Below are 25,813 nucleotides of genomic sequence, written 5' to 3'. Positions count from 1 at the left end.
GGTAGCCACGATTAAGGAAGCAGTGAATTGATTGCTTACTTTTATATTTACTGTAAAGGACGTAATTATCCACTCCTACAGCCAAGCGGCAATTATGATCTTGGGCTCGTTGTTTGTGCGTTTGAAATTAGCTGGGGAATGCCTGACTTCTTGTCCGAAAACTTCGATATTAAGCTAATTTGGGTTCCCGGCTTCAGCGGCATATATGGAAAGTGCGGGGTTGATGAGCTGGCTAGGCAGGGAACCCTAGGTAGGTAGGGTAGCTGTCGTACCGACACACTTAGACCTTTCGCAGGTCCATTGTGATACCACTGAAGCTTATCCTTACCCCATAGGTTTCTTTTAAAACCAACCATTCGTTAGTTTTAGATGCTTTATGTCCGCTACATGAGTTAAAAATGCCGTGTTAAGAGTGCGCAGCCTCTTTATAGCTAAGTTTTGACACTCACATAAAAGGTATCTGACAGTTTCCTCTTCTTCTGTGTTAATACAACTTTTTACAGAAATACAAGGTATACGAGGTACAAGAGTCCTAACCTTCTAGCTTGGCTGCCTATTAAACAATGACCAGTTAATACACCTATAATTTTTTTTATAGCTTCGCTGTCTGCATAGTTCGCATGTTGTGAGGTTTTGCCAAATTGTATTTGCCTTGTTCATGGTTTCCCTATCTATAAGTACGTTACAAGTGGCTATAGGCATAGGTATCAGCGTCTTATCCACTTGGAGATCAAGCGTTATACCGATTCTAGCCAGTTCATCTGCCTTGCAGTTCCCTGCTATATTCCTGTGGCCTGTCATCCAAATAAGATTTACTTTGTGGTATTTAGTTACGTCATTTAGAATTTTAAAATATTCTTTGACTATTTTTTGTCGAGCGTGTTTTGGATTCAAGCGCTTTTATTGCTGCTTGACTATCCGAGTATATGAAGACTTCATTTGTGGATAATAGTCTTGTATTTATCGCTGTAAGTCCTTCTTTTATGGCAATGACTTCCGCCTGAAATAAACTGCATTAATCAGGTAGGCGAAATGATTGGCTAACTCCGAACTTATCGGAGTAAACCCTTCCACCTACTCTGTTGTCTACATCTGTCACCATCTGTATAGGTGTTTATATCATTTTCTCTAACAATAAGCCCGATGTCCTATTCCTTTTTGGAAGGAAATACTGTGACGAAGGATTTATTTAAGTTGATATCCTTGGTCTTACAGAAATCTGTTGTACCAGGAATTTCCACTGCATTCCTAAATTCTTCTAAAATTGAAGAGTGTCCTCTCTGTTTCGTTTTGAGTAGACCGATTTCACGTAAGCAAGCGCCATATGCTTCCAACTGCTCTCGGACAATTCTCAATTCATTATTTACCCACTTTAACTTTTACGGATTAGTTATTGAATTCGTATATATTTTGGGTTATTTAAAAACAATTATTTATCTGGCACTTTCGCTGCGTAAATCAGAAATCTTTCACTTGTTCAATTAAATTCGGTTTTACGCAAATATTTGTGCATATACATAAGAGTATGTCCATACATATGGAAGTAAGTAGAAATTTCTTTACACCAAAGATGATTGCCTAATTGATTGCTCTCCCGCGCGTTTATGGCAAATGAAAAGTGAATGGATAATTATGAAATAGAAATTCTATATGCCGGTGAGGCATCGTTGTTTGTGTGGCTTTTTCAAACCCACACCTATTGAATAAAATGTTAGAAAGTGAAATTTCACTTTTTCGCATTTGAAGTAAATAAAAAATAAGAAACAAACAAATTAACACTCACCAATTTCTGTAGATATGTATCGAACAACTGCAAAGAGAGGAAAAATAAACAAAGGTAAAAATTAGTCATTTGTTTGTTATCTATTGTTTCGTTTTCAAATTTCAAATGAATGGTTGGTGATTCAAATTTAGTGTTTTGCCTGCTTCGTAGTAGGCAGGAGGCAGGCATTCATGCAGACAGTTAAGATGCACTTTGGCGTTTTTACACTTGCCTAGAAATACATATGTGCACGCACAAACATATGTACGAGGGTGGCCTTTTATATTTTGCGGTCAATAATGGAAATGAAAACACAGTAAAATTATGAGGAAAATGGTTTCAAAATATTCTTCTTGGAAGGAAATACACTTCTGAATTTGCTTGAACCAATTTTCAAACAACTTGAGCGAGTTAGAAGTGGATGCCTCCAAAACGAGCTGTTTAAAGGTTTCAGCAGCTGCTTCAGGCGTTGAGAAACGCTGAACTCGCATTTCATTTTTGATGTTTTTATTTATTTATTTTTGGTTATTTTTTCATATCAGTAGTGCAGAGTAAGACATAGCGCAGCGAATAAAGATGCAGCGGCTACGTTGGCTGGGTCACGTCCGCTCCGCTCGCGCCAATTAAGAAGAAGAAGAAGAAGTATAAAGTAAGAAAGAAGTCTTTAGGTACCAGATCATTACTGTAAGACGGATGACCTATTCATTTGACCTCTTGAGTGCTCAAAAGTTATCTTATTTGCGCCATATGTGAGAGCTCGCATTATCCTGGTGAAGAATGATTCGTCTTTGGCTGTTGGTTTTCCTTGATTCTTCGAAAATTTGTGGCAATCAAATGGTTGTGCACCACTCGGACTTAGAACTTGACTGCTTTAAGTTTCTCTACTGTTGCAGTTGCAGCAAGACCAGATTTTTCGAAAAAAAACGAGAATTTTCTTTGAACTGCTTCATCCGCAAACAACTTTTGTTGGATTAAGCTCCTCTTGAAAAACCCATACTGTAGATTGGTTTTTTGTTTCCAGCTCATACTCATGTGAATGGAACCAAGATTCACCAACAGTTACAATGTCACAGATGTGCTTTGAGCCAACGCAACTATATTTCTTCAACATTTCAGTAGACCTCGTCTGGGAGCACTCTTATTGTTAATTTCAGTTTTTTTTCTGGCTCATGTGTAGAGATCCAAGATTGGTTGCTTCTATCGATACTATAGACGAGCTTTGAACCACCAGGGCTTAATTTCTGTATGGATAATCTACGTTGAAAATCGTAATAAATCAGCACGCGAAAATTTTCAAGAGTTTATTTCATCTTGTGGGCGAGATGAATTTTTCAACCCACTGAAAAAAGAACAAATAAAGTTCGTAGGTGAGGGCATTTGCTTGTTAGTTTTTGCTAAAAAATACCAAACTCATCGAAAAAATTATCGCATTACAGCTCATCACACGCAGTGCGGCGAAATCGGTAAATATAAAAGGCAACCCTCGTATGTATACGTATGGGAAAAATTAGTGCAAGTAAGACTAAGAGTTAAGACAAGTGCGTTAATGTTGAGTATATGTATGTATATGTAGTAAAAGTCTATGGTTGTAAATATTAGAAACTTTTTTCGTTTTTTTTTTTTTACTTTTGAGGCGACCAAAAATAATTTGCACGAAAACATCAACGCCCTGTCGGCAGTGGCGATAATTGCGATTTGGGAGTGTGGCGCAGAAATGTGCTGTCACAGCTGCTGTGTCTATGTGTGTGTGATGCATATGATTTTACTATGTTTCCATATAAGGTGTAGTCCAAGAAATGTGTTGAGGCAGCAGGAATTTTTATTTCTCAAAATTTTCGCCCTCTGTGAGGTTCATTTATTTATTATACTTGCGGATTTATTTATGTATGCACATACCTATAATAAATATTTGTGGAAGTTGGTGTGCAGAGCTTTTGCTGCACAATCAGGCGGTCTCGCTGTATCTCTGCAATGTAGCAAATTGCAGCCAACCCACTAAATGTCAGTAAGCAAAATGTTGCAACAATGTCGGTTGTGACAGGCGAGAAAATATGTAGGCATATGAGTTAATTTATGCAGATACATAAAGGGTGTTTTGTTCAAGAGCTTGCGAACTTAAAATGGTAACACAAAGCTGAAATTTTGTTTAAACCCATTTTTTTATTACAGGTGGCGAATAATTTGATGGCGGTGCTTTGATGACTGGACGAATCGTTGGCATATGTGTATTGCTTCGAATGGAGCCTATTTTGAAGGCAACAAAATAAATTTTGCTGATTAAACAAATATTTTGCTTGTTATTGAACAACTCCCGGTACTTTTTTGACAGAATGTATGTTTGATCAGAACAGCTAATTGCTATGGTTACGGTTATTTCATTGTCATGCAGCTGTATCCCATAGGCCAGCACACCTAAGATACCCTATGGCTACAATCGGGTGCAATGCATTACATTTTTCGTATTCGTGGAATTTTCTTCAAAATTAAATTATTAACCGAATTATTAACGGAATTCAGCTGCATACACTTACACCGTCAGCCTCAAAACTGTAAAGTGTTTACCACATAGTGATGCGGTTTTTTTTTTGTTATTTCAATTATTTTTTTATATTTTTTATAAAAATATAGTTTATACTACAACTACCTTATAAAGCAAAGTTTCGAGCTTTGTATAAAATTTGAGAAAAATTGGCAAATTTACATAAAAATTTCAAACTGTTTACTCTGAGTTTTTAGAAATGGTCCGAGTAAGCAGTTTTATAGATCATTGAATTTTGGTATAGTAAAGTGAAAGTTTCAATTGGCTCAAAAATCGCATTGATTAGGAGTAGGCGTTGAATGGAGAAAAAGCTCAAGACCGCGTCCAAAAAAATTCTCAAAAATCAGTGTGATTTTTTATCCCCTTAAAACTTGCACTTTACTATACCAAAATTCAATGATCTATAAAACTGCATATCCAAAATTTTTGTAAAAAGTTTGTATATGTATGTGTTTGTATTAATAATTGATCTCAATGCATTTGCAAATTCTCCTACAGAATGTATGGTCCAATAAATCTGTATAATACATATAAATGAACCCAATTAGCAAAAATGCGACGCAAGCGAAAGTAACTTGGCCTTAATTCTTGCCCGATCTCTATTTTATAGGCCAAGATCCTTATGTAAACTTTTCCAAGCAGTCGAATGACAAAGGCCAACAAATTGAGAGCGCGCAGAAGATGACGAATCGACATTTCGGCTTCTTCTTCAACACTTCGCGCTATAAACTTCGCGAAGATATAATTCTTTCAAAGTAAATCACTACAGAACAAAAGTACAGACACTTTTTTTTTTAAAGTAAATTTCCACAATTCGAAAGCGTTATTCGGGCGTTCAAGGATGCATGATGACTTGCCAAACCTCACTGAACAGAAACGTCAACACAGTTTGCTGTCATCATCTGTCAAACCGTAGTTATAACTATCGACAATTCTCATGCACCTAAAAAGCACCCCATAATACGTGGGGGAAAACAGAGCACGTAAAGCATTTTTTGTTTGGCTTAGAGTCGCATTTTGAGTACAGCTTCTGGCCCAGTAAGTTTCAGGTTCGCGTCGGGACACTGATATAATACATTTTTTGCGAGCATCAACTTTATGTTATTCCTCCACTTCACACTTTAGAACTTTAGAATATGTTAGATTTATACGAGGTGTGTTCAAAAAGTATCGCGAATTTTGTGTTTTTATCATTATTTATTTATTCATTAATATCTATTTTGTCCCCTTCAAAGTAATCCCCATGAGATATTATGCACTTGTACCAGCGCTTTTTCCAATCTTCGTAAGCAAAACTTTTACATTCGACCGAACTTGGCGCGCTTTTTTGGGTCTTGGTTAGTGCATTGAAATGATTGAGCTTGGAAACCAAAGCCATAAACCCATGATTCCTCACGCACAGTATCAATCTTCATGCGACGCTGCTTTTGGTCGAAATTGAGCAATTTTGGTACGAATTTTGTGGCGACCCATCTCATGCCCAAACCTCATGCTCATTGAAAAAAAATCGAATGGCACGAGCCAATCGATATGTCTAGGTCCTCAGCAACGTCTCTAACGGTGATTCGACGAGTGGCCAATACCATTTTCTTCACTTCATCAATTTTTTCGTCTGCGTCTGTTGTTGAAGTGCTCGGGCGTCCGGCACGCTTTTCGTCATTCACATCTTCTCGACCTTCTGAGAACATTTTGCACCACCGATAAACGTTGCTTTGGTCCAAAGTAGCTTCTCCGTAAGCCACAGTGAACATTCCGAATGCATCCGCGCACTTAATTTCGTTTTTTTTTTTTGAATATGTAATAATCGAAGACGAGCCGAAATTCGAATACGCGTAACCTGCGAAAATTAAAAGTTAGAAAGATTGAAAATATTTGGCCTTCCGAAAAATCGAATCCAGAATCTGCAGAATGGTACCTCAACGCTTTGCCTCAAATACTATCATGTTAAATAAAAAAAATTAATATTTTTTCAAATCTTAATTTCGCAAAAGAAAACTTTAATTTAATATTTTTTTTTAATATGGCTTTGGAAAAAATTTCAAAATGCAACTTTTTGGTTAAAACAGTTTAAAGATTATTGCTTAATATAATTCTTTTTCTTTAGATTTTTTCGGAGTTTCCTTTTTGTTGTAAAAACATTCATACAAAAAATGAAGGCAAGCAGTGAGCAGGTAACGTAGAAGAATGTCTAATTACCAAAAACAAATTTAATTCTCACAACACTTCTAGCATTTGTTTTCCTTTTCCTTAATTTGTGTTTGTTTTTAATTTTTATTTAATTCGAAAGATAGCTCTATGTGCTTTTATTGACATATCAGGAGCTTCCTATGAAGCAATCTATAATAAAGGAGGTACCGGAACTCATCACTAGATGGATAATCAGCACCGAACAAAGCGTTGCCTCCAAGGAAGCGTGATCTCTCCTCTTTTGTGGACTCTGGTTATACTCGTAGATGAACTTTTTCACAAACTAAACAATCTAGATTTTCACATTCAGTATGATGACCTAGTAGTTTATATATTTATTATTCCTCATGCTAGAAACCATTTCGAATCGCATGCAGCAAGCCCTTATAATAATAAACAAATGGTGCACGGAAAAAGGAATTTCCATTAACTTATCCAAAAAAGCAGTTGTACCGTTTACTAGGATAAGCAACATAAATCTCAAATGTCCGATCCTAAACGGAACAACATTTCAACTTTCGACAGAAGCAGACTATCTTGGCGTCAGTCTTGACCAAACGCTTACTTGAAATTCCCATACTGAGAGTTTACTTCAAAAGCCATAAGGACGTTCTTTGCCTCCACAAGGCTTTTTGGTAAGGCATGAGGACTAAACCCTAGAATGACCCTTTGCACATTCACCAAAGTTGTGAAGCCCATAGTCACGTATGCGCCCTTAGGATGGTGTCCCTAGGTTAAGAAAGAAAAGCAGTAAAGGAATTAAACGAACTGTACCGCTTGATATGTGTCGGTATTACAGGGGCTATGAAAACATGTCCAACTGATGCATTGGGTGTGCTCCTGGGAAGCTCGCTCAAGTGTCTTAAGATTAAAAGGTATATCTGAACTTAAAAGTGGGAATATGAAAAAACATTTAAAGATCCTAGGAGACTTCCTACATAATTGCATTCTTCATAGGGATGACATACTATCATCCAAGCCAATACTCTTCAGGAACTTCCAAGTTGCGATTAACGAACGTACAGCTTGAAGAACTAATTCTATCAATTTCAAACCTGGATTTCATATATGGTTCACTGATAGGTCCAAATTGGAAAATGGTAGAACAGGGGCAGGAATCAATGGGCCTAAGTTCAAAAAACCGATTCCGATGGGAATCTACCCAATAATATTCCAGGCAGGAATACATGCCATTGAAATATGGTATGTGTGAGAGAATGTCTTCGCAGGAAAATGAGAGGATTCCACATTTACATACTTTCAGTTAGCCAAGCGGTTGTGAAATACTACCTAGCGGTTGTCCCGCAGGAGAGAAACGGGGCTGCGGTGGGTTTTTAGTGGGTGAGTCGAAAGACAAGTCCCACACTTCGGCTTTCAATGCTTTTTGCCACCTCTAGAAAAAAAAAGATAGCCAAGCGGCTCTAAAAGCCGTTCTATCAACAAAAACAACTATCACCTCTAAATTGGCAAATGATTGCCTAAACCTTTTCAACACGTTATGGCATCTCAACATAGTAATACTAGGCTGAATTCCGGGACATGAAGGGCATGAGGGAAATGAAAATGGCTGATAACCTTGCAAAAAGAGGAGTAAATATGCAACTTACTGATCCTGAGCCTTTCTGTGGACTCACAAAAAGCCATATTAATGAATTTATTAGAAAATGGGAAGAAAGAAAATCTGCTGCATACTGGCTAAACTGTGCCGATCAACCAAGCCAAGCCAAACAATTTCTAAGTCCCAGGAAGGGGATATCTGATAAGCTACACTCACTAAGCAGAGTAGATCTGCGTCTTTTAACAGGGTATCTTAGAGGTCACTGCAGCCTGAGGTATCATTTAAATAATATTAGTATATCTTCCACTTTTGCGAAATGGATAAAGAAAGCTCAGAATATGTGCCTTATGAATTTTCTGCATTAGGCAGACAAAGACTTCACCACCTTGGTGGTATCGTAGTATCTCCATGCAATCTGGGGAACAACAACCCTAAAACTGTGCTAAAATTTTTAAAAAGCCTAAAACTCTAGGATTGCAAAAAATAGGCCTTGCACAATATATCAACTGTGGTTGCATTGCGTAATGGCCTTCTAATAATAATAATAATAAATCAAAAGTAATATTCCTTTAAAATATTTCTGCTTTGTTTGAACAAAAAGTAATAATGCAATTGCCCGAACTAAACTCTGCTGCAATATTTGTCACATGCAAATTTTGTATAATTTTGTTAAACCTAAGTAATTAAGCGATTTTTTTTTGAAGTTGACGTAATGAATACTCCAACTTAAAAATATGTAATAAATTAAAAAAAAAAAATTATATCAAAACCAGCATTATCAAAAAGTGACATACAACAGTGCATTTACCATACAAATGACAATTTAAATTTGTATTATAAAATGTTACCTACAGCAAGGACACAACCCTTGCAAATGTGTAAAAATAAATTAAGTCTAAACTCGTTTTTTTTTTCATTTTAAATTTGTGCATGCAGTGGATGTGTAGGTATTCAGCGACCTGTGTTTGATATATATTTGCACATACGAGCATGCCGATATTTCTGCGCTGCATTCATATCGATACACGTTTGCTTTGTCAAAAAATAAATACGATAAAAATAAAAATATAAAAAAAATCGTTGCACCCAATTTGTTTTGTTTACTTCGGCATTGTATGGGGGAGCGCCAACGCTGGCATTTGCCAACAAGGCTGATTTGACATTTCACTCAAATAACAAACAGCAGGCGACCTAAATTGATGTATACTTTTTTTGTTGTTGACTTTGTTAATTCATTGCTGGTAAGCAACTTGTAACAATGAAAATATCATGACAAAAGAGCACTGCTTCAATGGAATAACATTTTAATTGGCATTTAAATTTCAAATTCGTTCACTTGGTAGCCAAAAAAAAAAAAAAATTTAAGTCTTTTAGCAAATGCACTAAATAAGTCCATGGGTCTTCGTTCAAGGGAAAAACTAGATAATAAGCACCTGCTAGATAGCTGCAAGCACAAACTTGTACTAAACTTACCTAACTGCCCGTATTCCTTTGCCTGCAGGACATATCTCATCAACGCCTCATATTGCTTTGATGTGTTACATAGTAATCTGATGCTGATCTTCAAAGTTAATTTGCTTACCCTCAAAATGTGTATTTTCAAGGTGCCTTGATATAAAAGCAGCGGCGAGTTTGATGATGATTGTGTGTTGTTAGGCTTTGAATCTCATACTGCGTATTGGACTTTAACTTCGATGCTCCACTTCTATGCAAGATTGTTAACCTTTTTCCCTTCCTTGAGGAAAGACCTATAATTGTTTTCAGGCAAAAGTGTAACTGCTTTGGGAGCCACAAGAGATCTACTTATAACTATTTTGCGGCGGATCTGTTGGGCTAGTAAAATGAATGACACTTGTGGAAGCACAGGTTCATTGATGGTGATGAATAAACTTATTGATTATGTGAAACATATCAATCAAGGCCATATAAAGGAAGCCATCAGAGACTGGGTAGACAGGAAATGCATGCGACACAGCGCTAGGCTAAGCAGTTTATCCTTCCCTCAAGAAAAGCATCAAATGGGCTCCTGGATAGAACTTTTACTAGATAAAAAAAAAAAAATAAATAAATAAATAATTGGCGCTCACACCCTTTTTGGCCGAGCTCCTCTTGCGTCTCAATGTTTTTGTACAAATAGAGGGGCCTACAGTTTTAAGTTTTTAGAGGAATGGAGGAACTCAATGAACGGACGAAGGACGTATCGATTGATTCCGAATATCACTAAATGGATAAATCAAAAACATGGACAAGTGCTTAGTGGACATGGATGCTTTAAATCTCATCTGCATAGATTTAAACATGAAGACGACCCGTACTGCACCTTTTGTGACGGTCTAGTTGAAGATGCAGAGCATGTCGTCTTTGTCTGCCCCCGGTTTGACCTGGAAAGGGAGCTGGGTGAGTCGAAAAACAAGTCCCACACTTCTCGGCTTTCAATGCTTTTTGCCACCTCTAGAAAAAAAAAACATTTTTACGTCGACTCCGAAATGTTTTGAATTGGGAAGTTTTTTACTAATCTAGTCTCGCAAAAATAATTCTTAGAAAAAAGCATCTGCTGTTTTTGCAAACTGGAGGATGAAATTCCAGAACATATTCTCTGTGAATATGCAGCTCTCGCAAGCTGAAATTTCATACACCTGGGTTGTGCGACTCTAAATCCATTGTATTCAAATTCATTAGAAGTTTCATATTACAGTTTTCCAAGCATCTTCCAGTCAAAAATTGTGCGGCATCTATTTATGTGGAAAAATAAATCTGTAGAGAAACTTCCGCAAATAGCGGATAGTCATTTTAAGCGGCATCCAGGCTACACTCAAATCCTTGTCACTCTTTGAGGTTAAGTCCCGGATGGCATTCCTCTGCTACCACCAGCTGGTACAGCTGTTAGCGCACCGAATTCTTTCCGTTTGTGCCCATTAGGACGACGTGACCCAGCGAACGAAGCCGCTGGATCTTTATTCGCTGCGCTATGTCTGTGTCGTCGTAAAGCTCTTATAGCTAATTGTTCCTTCGCCTGCAATACTCGCCATTGCTAATGTGCAAAGATACATAGTAAAATCTCCCGCAAAATCTTTCTCTCAAACACTCCAAGGGGTCCTTCTTAGGAGAATACATACCTATAATCAGAAGAGATCGAAACAACTCATAAATTTCCCTAAGAACAACAGAAAATGCTCTCTGGCATTCTTATCGATCATTGCAGAGTAACCGAATATTGTCTAACGAGTCTAGTCGATACTGTCTCCAGAAAAATCATCACGCTTGCTTTTCGTTTGAGATGTCATATCGAGAAGAAGAAGGAAGCATCTCGTACTGGTATGTCACTCAACCCAACCCAGCACCATCCAGAAAGAACTTGAAAAAACTTATTCTGGATGAGGTTTTGCGAAGAGTAAAGATCAGTGGCGGACGCCGTAGCCGAATGGGTTGGTGCGTGACTACAATTCAGAATTCACAGGGCGAACGTAGGTTCGAATCTCGGTGAAACACCAAAATTAAGAAAAAAAATTTCTAATACCGGTCGTCCCTCGGCAGACAATGGTAAATCTTCGAGTGTATTTTTGCCATAAAAAAACTTCTCACAAAAAATATCTGCCCTTACCAGTCGGTTTAAAACTGTATTTATTTATTTTTACCAGAAACCAGTTTTACTGCCCAATTTTGAATAATTTTTGAAGATAGAAAATTGTTCCGATTTTATTTTTAGTTCTAAATTAAGCTTCAAGCTTTTGCTGTTAATAATTAAACTAATTAAAAACTTAAATTTAACCATAAAAACTTGCACTTTATGCATTTATAATTGGGAAATAAGTTACTGCGTTCAGTTCGCGGCGAATATAAATTTTTTAAGCAGTTGCAGTGAAGTAAAAAATGTCTTAATTAATCCTGTCTGCCAACACAAAGCTTCTAAGGTGTTGCACAGAATTTCTAAATGATTCCAATAAATTTCAATTAGCTGGTTGCAATGTCAAGTTTCTAAAAATGTATAAGGAAACATAAATCAACCCTACATGGCAACAAAACAAAACAGAACAAAAAACAAAAAATAAAAATCAAAAATAAAATAAAAATAAAAATCAAGCCCATTAAATATTTGAAGCGTTTAATGAAAATTATTACTTTTAGCAACCAGTTTGGTAAATGCATTTACGAAAACATGTTTTTAAAAATCTTTCAGAAAAGTTAGTTTCGTCAGTTACTCACATTTAGAAGTTAGCAACCACAAAGTTTGGGTGATGACTCAGGCATATAATTAAAATAATAAGAACCAAAAGATAAAAAATAAAGAATTGCTTAAAATGAAATGAATGCATATACGTAAATACGTGTATGAGCGTATAAATAAAAGCTTAAGTAAAAAAAAGGACAGTAAAAATTTAAAAAATAAAATAAAAATTTTGTACAAAATAAAAAATCAGCAAAATTCAATTTGCGGTTTCAAATAATAAAACACCGCCATTCACAATCGCTCGAACTTCAGTTCTGTGCTAAATTTCAGTAATTGAATTCTTCTGTGTGCCAAAATTTAGCAAAACCTTCTGAATTGCGGGTAAGTAGCAATAATTACTTTTGCTTATGTCATGCAATGGCCGATATAGCAAATTAATGAGCGCGAAATAATGAATAATCTGATTATCAACATTTTTTTCTGTTTTTGTAATACAAATATGAATAAGAAGGCCTTTTCTCGTGCAGTAAAATCTTGATTATGCGGATGTCAGGGCCAAGCCAGATAATCCGAAATCCAGTTGGACGTTTGTATATGAGTTCCAAACAAATTATAATGTTTTTAAATTTTTAAATTTATTTTCGTTGTACCACAAATGAGTGCAAATAAGACATATTTGTATAGGAAGTAATATGGACGTATGCTAGGGTGGAGTGAACTAATTTTTCTGGTCATGTGCGATGGCATACGCAGAAACTGCCTCACATCTACGAATTGTACGAAAGGAAACTTACTTTTAGAAAAAGAAGACGAAAAATTATTTTTCTCGCGGCTTATAGTTTGAGATATTCCTAGGGAGAGTGAGCTGAAAAATGGTTGTCCCATAAAAATTCATATTCCATAAAAATTTATGCTCTTTATAGATCCTTATAGATTTTATAGTAAATTTTTGTTTGTGCCCTAAAAATCTATATTCTTTGAGTTTTTTAGAAAGTTTTTGTTTGTTTCATAATCAAAATACATATTCTGTGAGATTTTGTAGTAAATTTTTGTTTGTTTGTCCCATAAAAAATCATACTCTTTGAGATTTTATAGTAAATTTTTGTTTGCCCCCTAAAAATTTATATTCTTTGAGATTTTTTAGTAAATTTTTATTTGTTTGCCCCATAGAAATGCAAATTCTTTGAGATTTTATAGCCGATTTGTATTTGTTCGTCCCATATAAATTCATATTCTTTGAGATTGTTTAGTAAATTTGTATTTGTTTGTCCCATAAAAATTCCTATTCTTTGCGATTTTATAGCAAAATTTCATTCGTGTACCCCATAAAAATTCACATCCTTTGCCATTTTATAGTAAATGTTTGTTTGTTTGCCCTATAAAAATTCATATCCTTTGCTAATTTATAGCCGATTTTTGTTTGTTTGTTCTATGTAAATTCATATTCTTTGCGATTTTATAGCAAATTTTTGTTTGTTTGTCCTATAAGAATTCATAAGGCATAAAAACTTCATATCCTTTGCCATTTTATAGCCGATTTTTGTTTGTTTGTTCTATATAAATTTATATTGTTTGCGATTTTATAGTAAATTTTTGTTGGTTTGTCCCATAAAAATTCATATTCTTTGCGATTTTATAGTACATTTTTGCTCGTTTGTCCCATAAAAATTGATATTCTTTAAGATTTTATAGTAAACTTTTGTTTGTTTGTCCCATAAAAATTCATACTCTTTGAAATTTTTTAATAAATTTCAATTTGTCCCATAAAAATTTATATTCTTTGAGATTTTTTAGTAGGTTTTGTTTGTTTCATATTCAAAATTTATATTCTTTGAGATTTTATAGCCGATTTGTGATTGTTTGTCCCATAAAAATTCATATTATTTACGATTTTATAGCAAATTTTTCTTCGTTTGCCACATAAAAATTGATATTCTTTAACATTTTATAGTAAACTTTTGTTTGTTTGTCTCATAAAAATTCACATCCTTTGCCATTTTATAGTAAATGTTTGTTTGTTTGTCCCATATTCTTTGAGATTTCATAGTCAATTTCACCATTTTTTTTCAATATATGTGGTCTTAATGGTACACCCTATTGTAAACATAATGCGAATTGTCTCACAGCTAAAGCGCTGACGAATATTGATATTGTTCAATTATTTTGTTTAGATATCGCCTTAGTTGTCTCTGAAAAAACTGGTTTACTTATTTTTTTTTTTGCTCTTTTTAAAACTTTATTTACTTATTTATTATTTCTTTGTTTTTGAAAATGTCTTATTTCTTTGACCACAACCATAATTTTACCTTGACTAGCCAATTCATCTTCGTATCAACAATTGGGTATTGAAAAAGCACCAGCCACTATGAAAAATTTCTATGCATTCCCCTTTTGCCCAGCACCTTTTTGCGCATTCATTTTCGCCATGCACTTTGCAGATTTTCAACGTTACAACCTCTTCGTCGTTTTTGCTGACACTTCCCCAGAAGTAGACAATACATATATACTCGTACATACATATACATACACATACAAGACAATCTATTGAGAAAAAGTTAATGACTAATTGAACGACGATTAAGTGAGAGCGAATAGTTTACAAATGTTTTTAAATGACCTCGTCACAAAAGCGGGTCAAACACAGATAAGCTGACACGTTTATGACTCGACTTTCATAAGTGCATAAATATGTGAGCGTATGTACATGTAACATCATGTGGGTACACTAATCGGTATGACACGCAGCACGTGCAATGCAAAAAATATGTACATACAGACAGACCAGTTATTATATTCGATTTGGGGTAAACTTTTTAACGCTCCAAATTAGTAAAAAGAAAACTGTGTGGCTTAGAAGTGGAAAGTCTTTACTTGGCTGCGTTTTGCCAACATTAGCGGGTAGAATTTTTTAACAAATTTTACTTTGCATTCCAGTCACACATTTCAATTGACTCGTCTAAGAATGTGCACGCACGCACCACTATTTGGAGACGTCGCGTAAGTTTTTGTCACACGACCAATATGAGGCGAGAGCAATAATTACGCGATAAAAAACAAAAAACCAAAAACAAAAACACGCCTGTATCGCTGGTGAATGGCTGTTCAAAGCCGGCGGTGCATTTCTCCAACAGTTGGTTCTGCGGTACGGAACCGATTTGGTACACAATTCGGAAATGGACTGCCACTTAAGCAGCATCTACCGAAAATTTATAGGGAATATTTTACGCTGGTACAATAACCTCAATAAAAAGAATTGATAAAACGCACACAGTTGACAAACGCGATTCTGTGCTAGGCGCAAAATAATATCTCCAAGAAATGTCGTTGATGAAGTGAAATCAAAAGCGAAATCAATCCGAAAAATCCGTACGGGTGTCTGGGTGTTTAAGCGATGTTATATGGCAAAACAAATCAATGAGCATCAAGAGCAAAGTTCTCATATATAAGACATTCGCAAGGTCAATTATGGCATACGAAATTGAAACTCGAGCGGATACAACTACAACAGAGCGAATAATATCCACCATCGTAATGAAAACTCTGCGAGCAAAAGCTGGCTACACAACGAAACGAGAAGATACGAGAGTTGTGCGAAATCACTGACGTAGTAAAATGGAGCCTCAAGATAAGAAAATAATGGAACCAGCTTGTAAAGGGAATAGCAGACGATCGGTTTGCAAAGATTGTGATAAAAGGTCAACTTAAAACAGCACGACCTCCAGGTAGAGCAACAAAGCGTTGACACGAGTGTTGTACGTCCAGATACGCTATAATTATATTTTTATATAGGTAGGTATAGTGGTTGTCGGTTGACACACCTAGGCCTGCTGTAGGCCTATTATGATACCACCAGGGCAGTCCCCTCTCCTCATTCTACATTGTCCTCATTGAACTAGGTTAGGTTATGTTGACTTGGCTGTCTGAAGCCATCACATAGACCTATTGATCCTTAGTGTTACCAGATGGAGCTAGACCCTTACGTTTCTTTGTAGTAAATATCTTGTAATACGTCTGCGTCTTTTGCGAATCTAAGTAAACTTTGGAGCTCTATCCCCGAGAGGTACCCATTGAACTAACCTGTGGCTTTAATATATCTAACAAGGCTTGTTATTTTTATATTGGCTACTTCTGCCAAGTTATTCAGGGAACTTTTTCCTAAAATATTGAACCTTCTTCTATCTAGAGCCATGCACCCGCATTGAGAGTGATCTATAGTTTCTTCTTCTTCGACGTTGTTACAGCTTCTACAATAGTCCTTATAGGGCGCTCCCAGTCTACTGGCATACCTCCCACTCAGACAATGCCCTGTTAAGACCTCCGCCTACTTGATCATTTAGCTTGGAACCATCAGTATAGATGCTAATTCTGCTTCTATTGTCCTTTACCCCATTGTCCCAGTCTTCTCTCGTTGGGAAACTTGTGGTAAAGGATGTGTTTAAATGCAATTCTACTGAGTTACAAAAGTCTGTCGTTTGATGTAGGAAGGTAACATATAACATATTGTAATTCTTTTCGCTGAAAAAAACCTAGGTCCCTAGGTCCTACAATAAAGATGAAGAAGAATAACTGGTCTCTTATATATATATGAGTACATGCCAAGTCGTTTATACCGAAATAGACTCCGTCCAATCCACAAGAAAACCGATTCTGCCATTTGTGAGCCATATAACTCTCATCTCCAACGATAGTACAGTGTGAAAGACTTAAGGCCTTCAAATCAATTGATTGGGTTTTATCTGTGTGGTTTCGAGCTTGACAAATTCATACAAAGATATTCACATTCCTTTCTTTTTTTTTATTTTTTTTTTTTATTAATTCTATAAAATCTATTCCACGTCCCATACATTCTCGTCGACCTTAAAACCACTTCTGATAGAACGAAAGTGAGCTGCCTCTAATGAAGTCGTTTCCAATTTTTATATTCATCGTATGGCTCTTCAGAATTTTGTTCAGCACGGCCATCAGCTTCTCCAAAACCGCTCGAAACCAAAAGAGGTTCCGCACAGCTCGACTCATTTTATTTTGTGCACTTAGGAATTAGCATAATTAAAACAGCAATAACATATTATATTATATAATATTTTTACATGCGAGAATGTTTTACATATTTAAAATATCTACAGAGGTCCAAAACTATAATGAACTACTTGAGTTTCATGGGCACAAACTGACTAATAAAACCCACACACTTCACAACAACGCAGTTGGGCGTTGCTGTTAGTTAATATTTTAATCAAAAAGCAAATATAAAATATGTACTTGCTGCTTGGCCTACCCAAAAGATAAACAATGTCTCAGTTCTTTTGTTGAGCTATTGAACATTTGAACATATCAACACTAACGACTTTCAACTCAGCGCAGAGTAGACATGAGCCTCATGAATAATGAGACGCAGCGGAGTTAAGCTCGGTATCGGTACACTAATAAAGTGTAGATAGTTAGGGGCACACACATCAACTACAACAATAAAAAAATATTGAGTTTCACTGTATTTACCAGGCATTCTGGCTTCCTTTGTTGTCCAGATTTGCTTCCCATTGATTAATTTTATCAGCGTGTAGGCGATTTTGATCGATTAGAAAAAAGCGCGGATGCACCTCACCGGCAAGCAAAGCAAGCTTCTTTGGTCTGTTAAAATAAATTTATCGATTTTTTTTAATCTCTTACTTAGGAACTGCTTTACTCTATTAGTATTATTCTGTAAAAAGTGCAAGCCACTAGGTGATAGACTCAAGTCTCATCCATAGTGAAGAATTGGCACACAAAATCCATTTTATCCTTTCGAAAACGCGCTAAATGCTGTTGGGAAAGTCGCATTCGAATGCGTTTTTGTTCTATTGTTAGCGAATGCGGCACCCATTGAGCACAAAGCTTTCTGAAACCCTGAAACTGAATACTTCAGTTGAATTTTTGCTTGCTCTTCCCAATGAGATGCCTAGGGCATCTACTAATTCACTTTCAGTCACTCGACGATTTCCCAATACGATTTCATCTATTTTTTCTATAATTTCTTGTCCTTGACGTGGATCATTTTCAAGGTTTGTACGATCACGTTTAAGGGGTAACATACGTCCAGAATTTTCAAAAAATCGATTTTTTTAAAGATTATTATTCTTTATAGTTTTAGGCATATTACTGTGGAAGTCGATTGTAAAAATTTCCCAAAGATACAAAGTTATGGTAGAAAATGTAACTTCCCGACGAGAGTTTATTGCGCACAGGTAGTTGTCCTTCGTTTGACGCAGCTGGCCGTTAAACTCGTTTTTCTCGAAACGACTTATTTCGGCACGGTCTACATGATAATATATATTTTAATATTTTTTGATGCGACTTTTTTTTAAATATTCGAAAGTGTTTTCTCTATAGTCGTTCGAGTCGGATTTTTAATATTTTTATTAAAAAATTTTATAAATATAATTCAAGTGCGACAATTATGACGCAAAATTGTTTGAAATTTAAAAATCCAGCTCGACAGACTGTAACTACAACTTTATTTTACAAGAATTTTTAACTTTTTGCAGATCCATCAATATTTCAAAGAGAAATGATGAAGACCGTGGAGCAACTTTTTTTCAGTATACTTTGGGTTACGTGATTTTTTGTATACTGATTTTTGTAAAAAAAAATTGAAATTAATTTTAACAAAGTTTAAGTACTAATAAAAAATGTAAGCAATTTTTTTATATTTATTTCTATTGTTATCCCTTCTAAAAACAGTTTTTCTTTTAGCGCATTTTTGGCGCTGCTGGACGTATGCAACCTCTTAAATTCAGCAGCCCATCTTTTCAACTGCACTAATCTGAGAAAGGAGTGTAAAAGAGAGCTTGTCATTTACAAATTTTCTGCAAAAAATTAGCCAAAACATTATAAATGTTGATAAATTACAAAGTAATTAAAAACATGAAATGAGCGGATGTTGATAATTTCTCAATTTCTACTTGACTATTTCCTCAGTACGATATCTCCATCTTTCTGTAGCCACCACAGCGATTATATATATATACACACATACACACAAACTACTCTATATGAATGGATCAGCCAAGCAATCGCTGCACAGATTCGTAAATAAATTGATGTAATTTGAGTTGCTTTTCTTTACAAGAATAAAAATAAAAAAATAAATAAAATGCCAGACACAAAAAGAATAAACAAAAAGAAAACAAAGCTTTGAAATGCATACCAACAACTCTGTCGACAAGTAAACGCCATTGCGTTTCTGTGGAGAAATACAAACAAGCGCATCTGAATATAATTATTTTATTTTTTATGAACGCTGAAAATGTATCGCTGCGCAGATAAAATTTCGCATCTATGTTTGACAAGCAGAACATGTCTGCAGCAACAAGTATTACAACCCAAAGAAAATTGTCATAAATTTGTGCAAACTAAGCCATGCTGAATTCCCTGTGCACTGGCTTGCCGTAGAGCGACGAGGGGAAGGAGGCGTCGTGGTCTATAACATGCAAGAGCAGCCTAGTGAAAATTTGTAAAATTGTAACATGAGCTTCTTTAAATTAGTATAATTTTTTTTCTATAGCTCACATTGCAGTAATTCAGTAATTTCACTTGATGTGGGGAAATCGACTTGCGAAAAAGTAGTAGAATGTAAGCTGAAATGCAGCTACTTGCGTTGTGCGCACGGGCAGAACACGTTTTTCCTCCGCTAGTAGAAGAGTTTCGGTATGAATGCGTGAACGTGTGTTTGTAAGCAACGCTTTGTAATTGTGAGCGCGTGTGTGGCTTTTTAGCAAAGAGATTTCGCTGTGAGAAAGGAAAATATGTATGTTACAAGCTGCAAAGTTTTTTATTTGAGTTTTTCTTTGAAAAAATCAGCATCTGACATGAGGATGACTTTACTAGATTTGTTACTTTAAGTGTTGGAAAGACTTCCGATTGAAATAGCGTTGCTACATATTATACAGGGCTTTCCAATGACAGGTGTTATTTTGAATAACCCGCTAATTCGGTAGATGTCACTTTTGAAGCAGTCATTTTTTGATGTTTGACAAGTAGAAACTACGCCATTAATAAAAATGGAACGACACTCACTTAAACAACGCATTGAAATTATTAAAATTCACTATAAAAATGAGAAAATGTGAAAATTTGGTAGAGATGGTAGAGATGGTTCGTAAAACTCGAACATTTTTGGGTCATCGGGAACCACCTTGTCGGACCGCTATACAGAAATTGGTGAAAAAATTCGAGCTGTTGGGACAAGTTAGTGATGTGAAGAATAAAACCCGTACACGTCGCTCAAGAACAGCCGAAAATAGTGCTGTTGTAGTCGAAAGTGTTGAAGAAAACCCAGTTTTGTCTATTTGTCCATTTGTCCATTCCTCGTCGTTCTTTGGAATTGGGTAATCCGCAAACGTCATTACACCGTATTTTGCATAAAGATTTGGGTCTTAGGGCTTATAAAGACCAGTTAACACAAGAATTCAAGCCGGTCGATCATCAAAAACGTCGTGTCTTTCCATTGAAAAATCATCTTGAGTGATGATGCCCATTTCCATATCGGTGGCTTCGTCAACAAGCAAAATTGTCGGATCTGGGGCTCAGAAAATCCAAGAGTTATTGTTGAAAAGCTTCTCTACCCTCAACGTGTCACTGTTTGGTGCGGTTTATGGGCCAGCGGAGTCATTGGACCTTACCTATTCGAAAATGAAGCTGCAACAGTTACGTTGAATGGATTGCGCTATCGAGAGATGATTAACGATTGATTTTTTATGACCGGAATTGGATAGTATTGATCTAGACAACGTTTATTTTCAACAAGACGGCGCTACGTGCCACACAAGCAACGAAACCGTTGATCTTTTACGGGAATAACAAATCTTATTGGAAAACCTTTTACTTAAAGCAGAAAAGCGTTTGTAGTTACTGTCCAATTTAATGAATAAATAAATGCCATCCAGCGCCAAAACCATCTTCAGTCTTGGAGATGGAATTGTTGACAGTTTTTAAAACGATAGTTTCATGAAAATTTAATGAATAATTGCACAATACAAAGCGTAACATTTTGAACAACATCAAGACGCACGTAAGAAATAGGAGGAGAAGCTCGGCCAAACACCTAACAGAAGGGTACGCGGTAATTATTTATTTTATTTTTAATTATTTCTACTTCAAACATTAAACATCGACATTCCCCGTTAGCGACATTAAAAATATACCTACATTACAAATTGGAAGAAATGAGGGAGATTCGGTCTTACCCTATTTCTGTATGTATACTTGTATACGCCAATCCATTATTACATCATTTGCTAGGTAGAAGCCGGATAGAGTTTTAGTGAAAAACGTATTGAATCATCATGAATTAAGGGGTTACATGGGTTTCACGGTTTTAAAAAGTCGTTTTTTTTGTCCTATTGAATTTTACAATTGTGTTTTACAATATTGTGTTAAAATTTCAAATCGATCCGAATAAAAGTTTCGGAGATATAGCCTTTGGAAGATGTGCGCTCCAAGCCACTTTTATTGTTACTCAAAACTTCAAACGCGTTTTTCTCAAAACTGTGTTTTCAAAGTCGGTTGGCAAGATTTCCCGAGAACTACTCAACCGATTTTGATGAAATTAAAAAATTTCATTATTTATATGACAAAAAAAACTTTTGAGAAAAGGCCATTTTTTCCTCGGGGAAACCCATGTAACCCCTTAAGAAGCACAACCAACAACCAGTATTTACTTACCCTTGCCGTAATTAATTTGTAAGCCTGCGATTTTTTCTCATCCTGTTGCAAAAATGGTAGACACACTACAATTTTTTTTTTAATATATCATAAAAATATTACCGCATAAAACTCATACAACGCCAAGTTGCAAACTTTATAGAACATTTTTCAAAATTACATCAACATTTTAGCTTTTTAGTTAGGCAGTTTTAAATTTTTTGCGTATGCAATTTTGTAGCCCATTGAATTTTAGTATAACTAAGTGTAAGTTTCGAGTGATACCCAAGTAATTCCTTATTCAGTATTTTTTTTGTTTGTTTTTTTTTAGGTAGTGATTAAAATGCCTTCGCGCTTGCAGCGACCGTCGCCTGCTGCGTCGACGAGGGCTGTACCAAGACAATTCCTCCTCTTCCTCGCCTAGATGTTTCCTATTCCATAGTATTTCACATAGGTGGGCACTTTGCAGTAACAGTAAAAATGCAGTAAATATAATATTTTACTGATATTGCAATTTAATTTTCATTACCAGTAAACTTTTACTGATTACTGGAAAAAATTTGCAGTAAAAATATTTTTTTACTGATTACTGAAAAAAATTGCAGTAAAAATATTTTTTTACTGATTACTGAAAAAAAATTGCAGTAAAAATATTTTTTTACTGATTACTGAAAAAAATTGCAGTAAAAATATTTTTTTACTGATTACTGAAAAAAATTTGCAGTAAAAATATTTTTTTACTGATTACTGAAAAAAATTGCAGTGAAAATATTTTTTTACTGATTACTGAAAAAATTGCAGTAAAAATATTTTTTTACTGATTACTGAAAAAATTGCAGTTTTTGCCTTCTGGACCGATTTACAATTCCAGCGAATGAAAATAACCGTTCTACAGGTGCAGATGACGGTAATGGGGTATTATATTTTAAAAATAATAGCCTGATATTTATTTAGGCAACTTGTTGTTTCTTCTCGTTGGGCCAGGTATAAGAGCGTTTCTTGAAGATAATTTTCCGAGTCAGTGGAACCACATTGTATGCTAATATCTATTTAAGTAAATATAGTATGCATAAAACAAATATTTAATTGAAAACCAAGTGTAAAAAGTTTACCATTACTTTCATCCCCGAAGTCAAACAATGTTTTTTGAGGTGGTTGAGGTAGAATACGAGTTTTGGCACAGGCTACTTTTCCATATTTGACCACTCTTTCAGTGTTGTATAGATATGTGTAGCGTGCAATAAATATTTATTGGCCTGTTTTTTTCTTTGCATCTTCACCCAATTCTTTTGTTTGGATTGTACGACAGTTACAGTTAGGGGGTTATTATTTTGTTATTTAGGAAAATAAGAGAAACCAAAAAAAAGAAAGAATTATTGAGTACATAAATGATTGAATTTCGTGATGAGAGTGTATTACATTTTGACTTCCCATAAACAGTAAATATTATACTGATAATGCAAATCAAATTACATTATCAGTAATTTTACTGCAATTTTTTTCAGTAATCAGTAAAAAAATATGTTTACTGCAATTTTTTTCAGTAATCAGTAAAAAAATATTTTTACTGCAAATTTTTTTCAGTAATCAGTAAAAAAATATTTTTACTGCAATTTTTTTCAGTAATCAGTAAAAAAATATTTTTACTGCAATTTTTTTCAGTAATTAGTAAAAATATATTTTTACTGCAAATTTTTTTCAGTAATCAGTAAAAGTTTACTGGTAATGCAAATTAAACTTCATTATCAGTAAAATTTTACTGATTACTGCTTTTTGTAATGCAGTAAATTTATAATGCAGTGTGCCCACCTATGGTATTTCATACCATAGTATTTCATCGAAAACAGAGAAGATCCAAGTGGGCGTTCTGATAAAGACTGCCTCTTCTACTCTCCCCACGACCAAGGTCGCCAGTTTTGGAGCCACCAACATGTTAGCGGCTCATCTTCTAATTAGATAGGTAGGTTAAGGTTAGCATGTCGGCTAGGCATCTCTGCCAGTGTCAAGGTTTTGGTGCGCAGGACTCGTTCTATGTTTTTTTTTCTTGTTCACTCCTCTGGGGAGCATAAAGCCTCGACAACACTCAGTCTTGCGTTGGTTTCGTTAATCTATTTGGATTTCTGATAGAGAAGGCCATTAGCTTGCTCGCTCTATGTACGTGCTAGTAAGTGGCCAATTTTTAGCGCTTTCTACCATTTTTTCCATGATTTTTTCTGCTCTTAAGGGAACTAAACTGTCTCCTGTTTTCCCTATTTTGTTTAGATATTTTCTAAAATACCCATATCCAGATAGCAGCTGAGTAATACAGAAGATCACCTCTACAAACTCTCTGCCATACCCTTTTGGTATAAGTCTCGCCCACCATCTGCCTTTCGTCTCTGACGCCCTGCGCTGTTGCCATATTTGTAGTGTGTGTGCTATAATTTGTTGTTTTTCGCTATTAGTACGGACGCATGTGTAGTCCACTATGGCGTTTGTCGTACCCTTTTTAAGATGCCATAGCTCCCTTCGTTTTCTCGCTTCAAGCGATCTAAAGGTATGATGCTACAAATGGAGGCATACGTCAATCACATTTGTTACTTGTGCCCTAGACAGTTGCAGCATGCAAACAGACAGCCAATGGAGCGCTGTCAAAACTCAAAATCATTTTTTTATTTCAAGTAAAAAAGTAAAAAAGTTATTCAAGAACGAATTGATGATTAATCCGCCACCTTGTATATAAAAGCTATACGAATTTGTACCAGGTATCGCTAAAAGCCATTATTGTGTGTTAATTAATTAACTTGACAAACTTTTTTTTTTAAGTCGCAAAGCGTAATTGCTTTGAGATGAAATTTATGAATACTTAATTAAAAGTCAATCGGTGAGCAGTCGCAAGGTCTAACAGAAAATATAGAAACCACACATATTCCCACTACTTTCTAACGAAATTCCATCAACTACAGAGATACGAAAATTTCTACATTTGCCTACCTTTGGGTAGAAAAATTGCCATAGAAGATCAAACAAATCTGAATGAAACCACAACTAATGCCAAAATATTTATAATAAATTGCGCATGAATGTGGCGCACATATGAAGGCAACGAAGTAAGAAGTTGACTGAAGATCGAATGTAGTAAACTTTTGCTACTCTAATCAAAAATCAATTACACCGCCTTGAAAATTTTGAAAAGTGCGCGCGTATACATACAACAACAACATACATACATAGACACCAGGAACTTCATTTGAGCATTGAACTGAATTTTTGTGCTTCTCTCTTTTTTAAGGTTAAGAGCTGTGCCTTCAAAGTAAACCTATAAACAGTACGTTTCGAGCTACAACAACACGGTAGAAATAGTGTGAAGAAGCAAACAAACTGGCGGTACGTAAAAGGTGCGCTTGCCGACAAATTTGAGCCGCTGTAATTTAAAATTTTATTTCCTCGAGGCAGTCGGCCTTAAACGAGCTGAACACAAATGTGTGACTAACAAGCGTGTGAGCGAGTGAACGAAGTTATGTAGGCATCGATGTAAATGATGGGTTCGAAATTAGAAGAGTTTACTTGCGCATGTAGCTTTTTGTGGGACTTCTTCGTTATGTGGCATAAAGACCCTGTAGGACCATCAAAACCATCTGTTCTGACGAAGAGCTTTTTCATCTTGGCGACTATGCTAAAAGCAAAATTACCTCATCTGGCGATCAGAAAATCCACACGTAATCGTCGAGAAGCCTATGCAACGTCATAAGGTCTTGGAAAACTTGGTTAACAGGATGCGCTACTGCGAAGATAGTCGAGAGATTCACAAGGCATGAAATTTTGTTCTATAAAAAATGTGAATAATTGCTCTATCATTTTTTGTGTAAAATTCAAAACTTAATTCAAGATGTTTCGGATTCTCCAATTTGTGCCAAATATGCACCGTTTTGCCTGCGTAGT

The 25,813-nt window shown here is 35.5% G+C and overlaps 1 protein-coding gene across 1 annotated transcript in view; it reads right to left on the bottom strand.

Annotated features, from left to right (window-relative positions):
* LOC129237341 (uncharacterized protein DDB_G0284459) overlaps positions 1-25,813 on the bottom strand; it is a 200,938-nt gene that overhangs the window by 124,059 nt on the left and 51,066 nt on the right. Inside the window, 1 exon segment of the mRNA XM_054872021.1 lies at positions 1,784-1,810. The gene's annotated coding sequence lies outside the window, so the exon portion shown is untranslated.

Source organism: Anastrepha obliqua, chromosome 2, assembly GCF_027943255.1.
Source record: "Anastrepha obliqua isolate idAnaObli1 chromosome 2, idAnaObli1_1.0, whole genome shotgun sequence".
Taxonomy (NCBI): domain Eukaryota; kingdom Metazoa; phylum Arthropoda; class Insecta; order Diptera; family Tephritidae; genus Anastrepha; species Anastrepha obliqua.
This window is presented reverse-complemented; position numbering and strand designations above follow the sequence as displayed.